This window comes from Natrix helvetica (genome assembly GCF_964273705.1).
Source record: "Natrix helvetica genome assembly, chromosome: Z".
Lineage (NCBI taxonomy): Eukaryota > Metazoa > Chordata > Lepidosauria > Squamata > Natricidae > Natrix > Natrix helvetica.
The window spans coordinates 96,869,073-96,881,677 of record NC_138554.1 but is presented as its reverse complement, the minus strand read 5'-3'; the positions used below and the strand labels follow the sequence as shown (position 1 = coordinate 96,881,677).

Here is a 12,605-nt window from a genome sequence, read left to right as displayed (position 1 = left end):
CTTTCATCACTTCAGTTCAGTGATAACAGTTGATAGTTTTACTCCATACAAGCCTATACTAAACCCTGCTTCAGTTCTACTTGAAGATTTCTCAAAACAGCCCAATCCTGATTAAGTCAGTCTACAACGTACACAGAGAAAGGAAGATCAGTCAGTTACTTATAAAATCTTAGGATCCTTTCTCCTCTTAGGAATCCTTATCAGAATCATAACAGGATTAAATTCTCTTGTGCAATTCAGTGCTAGGATAGATCAACTGGAATTGACACAAAAATAATGTCCATTAGCACCAAAGTTTTCCTCTAAAGGAAAACAGTTATCTACCAAGGGGAATGATTTTCTGGAGAAATCATGAGTTAAGATCATGTACAGCAAGTCTCAAGAGTACAGAAGGGTTTTTTTTTTCTCTTAACAGTCATGTGGCAGGGATTTTCAGGGGATTTCCATTGCAGAAGCAAGGATTATCCCTTTCTGCACCCCTAAATAGTTTTCCTAGGAGTAATACCAAACTGAAGGCATACCACTGATTTTTTTTTCTAAATTAACAAATAGGCAGGAAATTTTCAGGGCAATCATAATTGGGAAGAAAAGTTTCTTTCTCCCTATTCAATATTGCTGATACTGAAATCTTGCCTTGCATGACTATTAAACATAGGGGGGGTGGGGAATCATTTGTACTATATAGGAAGTGGGAGTAGAGTACTTGATCCATGGTTAAGGCATCATTCACATTCTGCTCTTTTTAAAGCTGTTTTTTGTCAGAAACCTCAAGCAAAAAAATTGTATTTGGGGAGAAGGATGTGACACATGGTCATTTTTTCACTACTGGTTTTTAATGTCTTCAAGAGTCATCCAACCTTCATTGTACTGCTAGAACAGTATAATGAGGACATGCTTTAAATTGCAACAATACCTGGGTGACACTACAAGATACTATAAATCACTAGTGAGGAAATGCTCTATGTGTGGATGCTTTATTGTTGCTTTTAAAAGCATATAGTTGTACAATATGCTATGATAACATATTGTACAACTATATACAAGTAACCCACTGATATATAATATATAAAATTAAAACCAAGCAAATTTATATATGTTCTGACAAGGCTTGAAGTCTTAAGATTTTGTGAAGAAAAAGTAAATCTTTCTGTTGAACTTGGAAATAGACCGCATATATACAGTAAGTCACAACATTGGCAATTAGTTTTATCAATCCAAGAAAATGAAGTTGGGAGGTGGGGGTGGAGAGATATAAGGAATAGTGCTAAAGAATATTATCAAAATGTCTATGAAATTTTGGCCAGGATCTTGAGGCATTTCAAAGGCCAATTCACCTATTGTATAAACATTCTGTTATCAAGCCTTAATTAAGCCACATAAACTATGTAGATATTCAACATTTCAGAATGCTTCATATATCCCACCTTAATACTAAAATTCTAACAAAAACTTTAGTAAGTTCTTGTTCTTGTTGCTATCTGTTCCAATACAGGAATACTAAGGGATACAATTGTAAATGGCAATGTTACATAACTGCATTGCTTGATTATAACAATCCCACCAGTCCATTGCTATCATAACCCCAAGATGTGCAGATTATTAAGCAGGAAGCAGTGGGAGCCTCAGCTATGAAGTGTGGGAGCGCCATGTGGCGGTGGTAATGATGGCCAGACACAGGTGAAAGTGAGTAAGAGGATGCTGGAAAAGGAGGGCATTGCGATGCTGCATGAGTGCAGGAAGACAATGGGGCACAGGGCAAGCTGGGAGGGGGGGACTTATTGGAGCAATTTGCAACCTTCCTTGCTTGTGGGAAGCTGTCATTTAATCTTTCAAATGGTGTTCATGAGACTGCAGCTCACTGCAATGTTGTAATTGCAAACATCCAAGTGCCTAAATCATGGTCAAATTACCATGGAGGTGCTGTAATGGATGAAACTTTGAGGAATGGTCATGGGTCCAGTTTTTCAGCCCTGCTATACTTTGAAAAGTCACTGAAAGGAGAAGCATAAGCTGAGGACTAACCATTATGCAGCTGATCCTGTAGTAGAATAGGTTCAAATTCCTTTGGCACATTACAGCTGTCCCTGCAGGAAATACCATGTTTCCCCAAAAATATGACCTAGCCCCAATAAAGGGGTGGGCATGGCCAGCAGAGGAAGCAGCCCTTCCTTTCCCCAGTCACCTTATGGCTGCTGGGCCCCTTAACCGTGGGCCACAGATCAGCTGATCCAGCGACAGCCAGGAGTTCTGTCTCTCCGGATGCCTGGAGATGTTTCCAGAACACTTTTGCCAGCCCCAGCCCTGCCCATGGCACCAGGCAACCTTGCAACCAAGGGCCCTTCTCTTCTGTTCCGCAGCTCACCTTGTGGCTATGGAGCAGGTGGCAAGCACAGTTTGCGCTCCACTAGGCCGGGAGCTCAGGTGTTGCTTAGGCTGCTGCTATGATAAGGTAGAAAGCCATTCGGCCCATTGGAATCAGCTCACCCTCACCTCTACCTGGCTGCTGCTTCTTGAGAAAAGGACAGGTAATTGTGAAAGATTGTGGGAAGCACATGCTTATGATAGAAGCAAAGCCCAGCCTATCCCTTTCAAACAATCAAATGTGTGTGTGAGAGAGAGAGAATGAGAGGGAGGGAGGGAGGGAGGGAGGGAGGGAGGGAGGGAGGGAGGGAGAGAGAGAGAGAGAGAGAGAGAGAGAGAGAGAGAGAGAGAGAGAGAGAGAGAGAGAGAGAGAGAGATGACCCAGGGGAGTAACAAGAATTGCAGGCAATGTTGTTTGAAAGGGTCTCTCTCTCTCTCTCTCTCTCTCTCTCTCTCTCTCTCTCTCTCTCTCTCTCTCTCTCTCACACACACACACACACACACACACACACACACACACACACACACACACACACGAGATGAGAAACTGTGGAGGGCAACCTGGTAAAGGGTCTGATCCTTCCCTACCTCCAGCTCGGCACCTGCTCAGAATAGTGGCCTGAGGCCCACTCTCTGCATGGGTGACCACTGCACGGCCAACATGAGAAATGGGCTCCATCGCAGCGCTTCCCCTCTGGGCCTTGCTTGCCTCGGAAGCCAGGGACCCTGCAGGCATCCTTACCATGTAAATGCCACTCAAATCCCTGGGTTGCTCTCAACTCAAGGAAGCTACACAGTCACTCAACCTGCCTGCCCATCGCATCTGGGCCTGCTGGGCACTATCTGCTCCAAACCAAGCAGCGAGGCGGCTTCAGGACAGCGCCCGCTGCCCTGGCAAAGGCAAAATGGAAGCAGGCAGGATCTGCACAGGGCTCCTCCGGTGTCCTCCTCAGCCCCGCTTATGGGCAGCTGATACACAAGGTGTGAGTACAGGTTGAGTTTGGCATTTCACCTTCCTGCCTTTTGCAAACTTTTGGCTGCACACAAGGAAAGCAGCAAAAACAGCAGAAGTCTTTCTTTCTCTCCTCCAAACTCCACCTGAAATGAGTCTTTGCAGGCAACACTGTTTGCCTGTTCACCTTCCTGCCTTTTGTGAACTTTTGGCTGCACTGCACTACTCCTCTTGGAGCAGGACCCTGTGTGTTGTGGCACTGCACGCATAAACGGCAGCACTGCGGCGAGCTTTCATCACACTGGTGCAGCTGGTGTCCTGCCACTCGCAGCTGCGCCGGTATATCGAACCTCATGCTGCAAGGCTTGTTGTGCCATTGCATGCGTGAGCGGTGACACCGCTGAGAGGTTCGACATATCAGTGCAACCGCAAGTGGCAGGACGCCAGCTGCACTAGTGTGATCAAGCTCAGTGCTGCCATTCACACATGCAATGCCACAAAAAGCCTTGCAGGGTCCTGCTCCAAGAGGAGTGCAGCCAAAAGTTCACAAAAGGCAGGAAGGTGAACAGCATTGCCTGCAATTCTTGTTATTCCTTTCTGTCCTCTCTCTCTCTCCCTCCCTCCCCACAATCTTTCACAATTGCCTGTCTTTTTCTCAAGCTGCAACAGCAGGTTAGAGTGGCGGAGAGCTGATTCCAATGGGCTGAATGGCTTTCTGCTTCATCATAGCAGCAGCCTAAGCAACAGCGGAGCTCCAGGCCTGGTGGAGCACAAACCATGGTTGCCACCTGCTCCATAGCCACAAGGTGAGCTGCGGAACAGAAAGGCCCTTGGCTGCAAGATTGCCTGGCATCGTGGGCAGAGCTGGGGCTAGCAAGAGTGTGCTGGAAACATCTCCGGGCACCCAGAGAGTAGAATTCCTGGCCCTCACTGGAGCAGGTGATCCACGGTTAAGGGGCCCAGCAACCATGAGGTGACCATGCTTGCCACCTCCTGCACCTCAAAAAAAAAAAAAAAGACCTCCCCAAAAATAAGCCCATGTTCTTATTTTCAAGCCTAAAAGGAAAATAAGATCTGGTTTTATTTTTGGGGAAACACGGTATTTTCCTCTTATAGTTGACATAAAATCTGACCAATTTATGCCATTAACAATGTATGCTTAAAAACGTAATATGGACCTAGCAACATCTTGGATTTGGAGCTACCATGAAAATATATTTTGCTTGGTAACCCCCGTCGAGGATCTCTTATCAATAGTTCAATAGGCTTGGATAAACTTGTTCTCAGGGAATCAAGGAATAAAGACAATCAAGCCAAACAATTTTGTCTTTAGAGTGTTTTGAACTGCTATTGGAAAGAAAAATATACTGTAAAATAAAAATGCCCTATTCCCAAAAATCTTGTTTACCAGCATTCTTATGACTATGTCTTCCATCAACTGAAGTTTTTAATCTTGTTTAAAGTACAACCTCATAAAGAGTACACTATAGTAATCCATACTAATTTTAAATAAATTGTTCCAATGCAGTGAAGTTTCTTTATTCAAACAGGATCACACTGGTAAAAATATACCTACAAATATTTTACCAGCATCTCCAAATGAAATCAAGGAATTCCACAGCATCTTCATACCTGTAAATCTAAAACAGGTTAAACATCCGTGCAGAGAAACTGATGTACAAATCCACATAACGTGCACTTTTTCAGAAGTATGATTTTGCCTCTTTGCTCACCTATGCTAAATATGTCTCCATTTATAATTTCTATTTGCTGGATTAGATTAAGAAAGCAAAAACTGGGAAGCTCTGCTGGCATTGTGATCCTAAATCTTTAATCCAACTTTTCAAATCACTTAGTCAAGGATTGCTTCTAAGGCCATTCTAACTACCAAATATATTATTAGTAGGATAAGTAAGTAGAACCAGTCTGATAAGTCCAATTGCTATTTGCTCAAGGGGCAATTGCTATTAGCTTATGATGAGAGCCTTCTCTATCAAGTAAAATGAGTACATTTACAACCCCACACCTACTGCATTCTGAAAGTTCTTTAAAGAGTTCTCCCCAAAGCCAATTTAGCTTTTTGAATATAGCATATGCACTGTTGCACCTCAATCCACCTATTCTATTGTGACCTGAATTCATAATATGGTAAAAACCACAACATCCTTTAGTTTTAAGTGATTTGTGTCTCTGCACTAACAGTCTTATCATGAATTACTGAAAAAAGTATAGGTTGTTTTAGCAGAGAAGCCAGCTATAGACACTGGCTTTAATACTGAGAAAGTCCAGTGCTAGACTAGATAGATGATAGGTTTGACATAATAGCATTTTCATATATTCTTATGTTAAAGCACTGGCATGTTCAACTATTGTGCTGATATCATTGAGGTGATAGAAAATGTGGCCCAATACTTAGAAAGATAGCCAGTTAGAGAAAGGCGACATAGCAATTTTTCCCAATATATAGTAGACTAAAATTTAGATAAGATTTAAAAAAAACCTGCCAATGGCTGTTTCTAGAACATTGTGAAAGCTATCCAGTTAGTTTTCAAAAAGCCATAATTGACAAGTTTATTTGGAGCCTGAACATTTAGTTTTCCTTACTAGAGACATTACTAACTGTGATATATCTTGTATACTTTGCATTAGGCCCGAAGAAGCATCAACAGAAAATTTACAGAGTTCCTAAGAATCATAAGATTTTACAGATGTAATATCAAATAATAAAACACTTTTCAGCAATGGCATCTATCATTGAGGAAGCAATACATCTGGCTGCTAAGGGGGAGGAAATTGCCTTGCACTACCAATATACATTTCTATAGCAAGTATGACATTCTGCCCTAACCATTTTTTCAGCAGAGACTTTTTTTTAGTCATTATAGGCTGGGGGGGGGGGGGTACTTCCAGCGTTAGATATAAAAGTCCTTAATTTTCCTGTTAATTATTTTACTATCTCCCATTATGGGAACTTCAGAAGCTATCCTTATAGGTTTTCAAGAGTAATTCAATACTAGAGACTAGTAAAACACAAGCACCAATCCTCATCTTTCGTCCTTTAAATTCTTTTAAATAAAACCAGCAGTAAAGGCTAGTTGTCCGTTGTCGCATTGTTTCTTTTTCCTCTATCCTCAATTGCAAAGAATTTAACAGACGCCCGCTTGAGCTCTCCTCTTCCACATTTTTCCCTCCGTTTACCAAATGGTTCTGCTTCGGATTCAACTAGGAAAAGATAGAATACTCGGATCAGTGATAACTCCGAGCTTCGTCAATAGCCAACATTAACCGCAGGTCCCCTATTGCGCAGATTTAAATTTTTTTTTAAAAAAAGCGAGAGCGCGCGGGGAGTAAGAGTTCACACCTGTATGGAGGAAAACCTGATGCAAAGCACGAGTACCGCACGCATGGACACTTAGGTGGGTGGATGCATACCCATTTTCCATTCCCGCCTAACGGTAAAGTTTCACGAGGAGCTGAACGCCAACCCCCAGAAGACCGAGAGCGCAGAAGGCGAGACAAATTTCGAAAACGAAATAGCGTCCTTTCCGAAAGCGCCTGGCGGATCCTTGCTCCCAGTTCCCTACTTCAGGGGTTATTTTGCTTGCCTCCACAGTTCCACCACCCCATCTTTCCGCACCTGAGGCTCGCTTTCCCGCTTTCTGAATCGACGCTGTCACTCCGCTTCGTTTTCTTTAAGAGAAGAGACTCCGCCGAGCAGCCCACAGCTCCGCCAACGCCAATGCTGAAAGTTTGCTCCACGCCACCCTCTCGAAAATGAGCAGCAGACTTGGCGCTTCACCGGTTGCCGGAGGAAGAACTCTTAAATGGACTGGGAGGTGCCTCAACTCGCGGAAGAACTGTGGGTGCAACAACCCAAGCAGCTCGAGAACCGCGATGCTTCGTCTTCTCTCCGAAAGAAGCCGCTTCCTCGCTACTAGGCTAAAGGCGGGGAGGAGCCAGGAGAGGCTGCTCACTGGGGAAAACCGTCACCGCCTCCAGCCCCGAAGAAAGACTGCTTTTAAAGGCCGGGACACTCCCTTAGCCATGCCTAATGACTCCCGCCCTCAACGCCAATTTCTCGGAGGTACTATCGAGTTTTTTTTAAAAAAACCGGCTCTCCGAGCGAGTCTCCGCAGTCCAACTGTGAAGGTCTTGCGGAATTGCATCGGATTAATAGCCTCCTGAATAATTTTAATCCTTGCAGATCGCAGTGATGGAAGCCATAATCCAATTATGGGGAGGGTATCAAGTTGGGCAGGCTTAACTAACCTTTGAAACTCTGTTCAAAATCTGTTTTCATATTAAATTTAAACAGAGCATAATTAATTTGCTCTAGTAGCAAATCATGGTTACACACACACACACACGGAAGGAAATTCAAGCAAGCAAGATTAGAAAGCACGAGTCATAAGAGAAAAAAGTTATGTTGAAGACTAAACAGCTTGGTTGCTTAGCATAATTTTTGCTGAAAATTACTCACCATTGAATCAAATATTAAATGGACCATTATGGTACTCAAACCCAGCTTCTATTCTGTATAATCTGTATTAAAGCATCCCTAAAGATGCTTTAATACAGCCATTGTTTCACTATATCTAGCAAAGGAGTCCAGAGGTTTTCCTAATATTGTCTACCTTCTTATACTAGGAAGACTATATATCCCATAGGACTATAAGAGAACAATTTTTCTATAACAGGTCTCCAGATATTCATTTCTCCCATCTCACCACAAATTTAAACATTTTAGTTTCCTGAACCTTTTTTCATAAGGCTTACATTTTAATCCCTTTCTTGAACTGTGTGTGGTGTTCAGGTCTTTGGGAAGTACTGGAAGTAAGTCCTAATAAATTCAGAGCCAATTGCCATGATTTGGTAAAAATGTTGACAATGATGCAACCTAAAATTTTATGTACTTTTTTTAGCAGCATGGCATTCACAACTTCTATTCAGCCTGTGATTGCTACAATTCCATGACCATTTCCACGTATAATATTGCCATTCTAGATTAATTTTTATGTCATTTTTATGCCTTGGTAAATGTGCACTATAATCCTTTGCATTCAAGTATGATTAGGAGTTAAGAAACAGTGATGGTGAGAGTTTATTAATTTCCTGAAAAAAGTTTTAATTTGTGCCTTCTTTATTTCAGCTTCTGGTCGTGTTAAGTATAAAGAAATTCTGGGGTGGAATTCAGGAAAACAAACATTCAGATATTAATTCATTCACAAATTCAAATAAACCAATCTCTTGTCATTTATTATTACAATTGTGTCTCAAAATACCACACAGTATATTATCTGCATATATGTTTGATATACTGTTTGTTTCATTGTTGTATGTATGATGTATGTATGTATGTATGCATGTATGTATGTATGTCCGTCTTATTGTAAAAAAAACAATTAGGGAAAAATGTTAATTTCCTTTTAATATTGTTTTCTAGTAGCCTAATGAAAAATTATACTTGAAGACCACAAATAGTAAATTACATATTTAGATCTTAATAAGTATTTAGTAGGCAGACTTAAGTCTATCTGTAAAATAACTAGGAGCCTCACATTATTTAATGCTATTTCAGGTATAAATAGAAAGATCAATATTAAGAGGATGTTAGGCTCTGAATACATATACTGTGCTTAGACTAAACTGTACCCTCACTCAATGCAACAATTACAGTAAATTAGCCTTCCTAACCTTGTCATCATTGCCATAAAAATCAACTAGACAGGGCAGAGATACTTTGCTTGCTGCCACCTCACAAGGGAAAAGAAGTTATACTGGGGTTTATTGAGGATAATTAGTCTCATTTGCAAATAACCAATAATGTAAATTATACTGCCATCTAGCAAAAAGTAGAAATTAAAAGCTGCCAAAAAATAAAGAACAGCATAAACAGGCTCTTCTCCTCAGTTAGAAAACATTCCTATATTTTCCAATCATTTTACTTTCTGACTTTTGATTCAGATTTGTCTTTTCTTCTTTCTCCCCTTGAATTTCCCTTTTCACATTTACAGTTTTTCTCTCACACCATTTTTACCTCATTTTTTTCCTACTCATTGACTTGTCTAGTTGGCTATGTGAAAAAGCAGCATGTACTCCCAATAGGAGGGCCCTATAATTGTATAGGTTTTGATAGTAGTTTTAAAGCCTACGGAGAAGAGTGAAAATGCAGCATTTCCAATATATTGCTATAAGAACTCCAGTCAGAAGCAATTTCAGATCTAATCTGATGGATACTATACTACCGGTAATAGTTGCCAATGACACAGGACTAGTAAGGATTCACACCTTTTTCTTTAAAATTTCCAGATCTCTGGATTTTAAAAAGCCTGAAGAATATTTCTAAAACAGTATTTAAAATCAGTTAAATATCTGATAAATCCATGTATCATCTGAAATATACATGTACAAAAGGATGGATAGTGGATCAATATACATTGATCTTTACTATCAACAGTTATTTATACTGCACAACAGCATTGGTCTAAGAGAACAAGCTGGAATCTTTAATAAAACAATGTTTAGAAAATAGGTTTTCAATCTGCATTTTAGATTTTATTGCTGTCTTGTTCCAGTGTTTTTCAGTTAAGATAAATATTCACTTCCCTACTAGGCTATATAGTGTAAGAAAATATTTACACTTATTTCTTTTTTAAATGGAGATGGGGAAATTTGCATTTTGTAAAACTCACATCTTATATCTTATATTTCCTGGTTGTATTGTATGATGGAGCATAGAATCTCCTCTAAGCATGCCATATACAGTAAGCTTATTTTATAATACTGGATAAATATGATGTTCTATATTTGAATTTTTGAAGCAACAGTTGTCCAGGTTTTTCTAATTATTAATTCATGTGGGCTATATTTTTAAATAATACATTATGTGCCTTAACTATTCTGGCATCTTAACTTTAGCAAATCAATAATTGCTAGGATCATTTCCTTGTAATAGAAGTGTCACTATCCACAGTAGAAGACATACCTAGAATGCAAAATATAAAATCCAATGTACACAATAATGAACTAAATGTAATATTGAACTAGTTTTAAGAATTTAAGATGATCTTGCATTTAACACAGAATGCAAACATCAGAAATCAGAGAGCCAGTATGGACTAGGGATTAAGACATGAAGTTAGAAATAGGGAGACTGAGTTCAACTCTGACCTTAGCAATGAAAGCTAGCTGGGTGACCTTGACCAGTCACTCCCTCAGCCCAACTCACCTCACAGGGATATTGTTGTGGGAAAAATAGAAATATTAGATATGTTCACCACCTTAAATTATTTATAAAAATGATGGGATATAAATTAAATAAAAATGTTTTTAAGATTGAGCAGATGCAGATCTCCTATTTCCCCCAAAATAAGACCTCCCCGGATAATAAGTCCAATCAGGCATTTGAGTGCATGCGCTCAAATAATCCCTCCCCCAAAATATTGCAACACAGTAGCAGCCATAAGGTGACCACTCTCGCCGCCTCCTGCACCTCAAAAATAATAAGACCGCCCCCAAAATAAAGCCAAGCACTTATTTCAGGGGTCAAAAGAAAATAAGACCCTAATTTTATTTTCGGGTAAACATAGTATATTAGTTGATTAATTATTGTGACTGCTATTCATTGAAAATAGCAAGAGGAATGGAAGATTAAAATATAAAATTCTAATGCAAGGATCAGTTAGCAATATTTAACTAGTCTTTACCTTTTATTTTCTTACAAATGGAATGACATTGGGAAGATTTGTTTATTCCCAAAACTCCTGCCATTATGGAGTGATCAACTATAAATATCATTTACCTAAAAACAAACTTGATTATTTCTTCCATTTGTTGAAACTCCTCGGAATATTGTCTACTTGTCTTTTTTTTTTTTTTTTTTTTGCAATGAGGAAATTTCCAGTCAATAACCTGGCATATAGCTATGTACTATTTACAAAAAAAAACTTAGTAGGCCTATATGGGTCAATTTAGTTATTTTTGGAAGTGAGATTTAGAAGTTAGTGTTTGTGACCCAGGGAGCTGAGTGGGAAGATAGTATCTTTGGACTCACTGGTGTCCATAGTAAAAAATATTTACCGTAAGAATATTACAAGACACATATGTATCAAGTTTTTATTTTAAAAAATCTCCACCAAACATTACCCTAATCAATGCTACCTATAACGAAGTAGTTCTAAAACATTATAGAAGAAAAATTAAAAGGTGTTGGGAGGAAGGAAGGAAGGCCAGTCATAGAAACAAAGGGATTTTAAGCAATAACTTTGTTTCCTTTCATCTCCTTAAACTGACTTACTCAAGTATGGGTCAAGTGAGATACTGAGTTTATGGAGGTATATGTTTAATGGTATTAGAAATGAATGTAGTTCTTCCATACTGATTCCTTCATGCTATTTTTAATTTTTTTTCTTATGTATTTTAGCTCAGGAAATATTCCATCCCTATATTAGTATCTTTGTACAGCTGGTAAACTGAGAGATAAAGCTCATGTAAAGACCGACCACTTGGTCTCTACATTACTGTACATTTACTGCTAAAGTACTCTTTTAAAATTTTAGTAATATTTAGCCTAACACACCATCTGCTGGCCAGTGATTATGTTGCAATAGGGATAAAAGATATGACATGGCAAAGTTGGTATCTAATCTGACATTTATTTCCCTCTGCCAAAGTTAACTTTGTGAATTATTGATAAAATAGCAAATTCAATTAAGTGGATTAGTTTAATACTAATAGTTTAAAATGGTTGCCTTGTTTTTAATCAACACGTAAGAATTATAGCAGATAGGTATCTTCTCATTAGGGCCACATATTTTCAGTATTTGAAGGGTGTGGGAGCAGTCTTTAACAATGTTGCTGTTGCATCTTTTTATAATTGGTTTCATATATTTCTTTTAAGATAACCAGGCTGAGCCCGATCTAAGTCCAGCTCAACTTGAATTCTATTGACTCTTCTCTATCTCAATTTAATTTGGCCTCTTAGTAATTCAGATTCTTGTAGAGCTTAAGCTTGCAATAACCTATATATTCATTTGAAGAGTCTGAACACATTTCCTGCACGTGACAATTTCATAATATAAGAACAAGAAACAGCACCCCTTTCAAATGAATTGCTTAATTTTAAAACATCTCTAGTCCCTACAACCATCTTTAAAACATTTGTGATTTATTGTAGAACTGAAATCAAACCTTTTTATATTATTATTAATCTTAACGTGTATATGTTGCCCTACATTCTCAGCAACTCTGGGTGGCTTATAAATTGTGAAAAAACATTTAAAAATAAAGGTAC

The 12,605-nt window shown here is 39.1% G+C and overlaps 1 protein-coding gene across 1 annotated transcript in view; it reads right to left on the bottom strand.

The window, feature by feature from the left end:
- Positions 1-7,317, bottom strand: part of RFTN1 (raftlin, lipid raft linker 1) — a 135,656-nt gene extending 128,339 nt beyond the window's left edge. The window contains exon 1 of the mRNA XM_081970869.1: positions 6,951-7,317. The gene's annotated coding sequence lies outside the window, so the exon portion shown is untranslated. The remainder of the gene's footprint in view (positions 1-6,950) is intronic.
- Between the last annotated feature and the right edge of the window lie 5,288 nt (positions 7,318-12,605).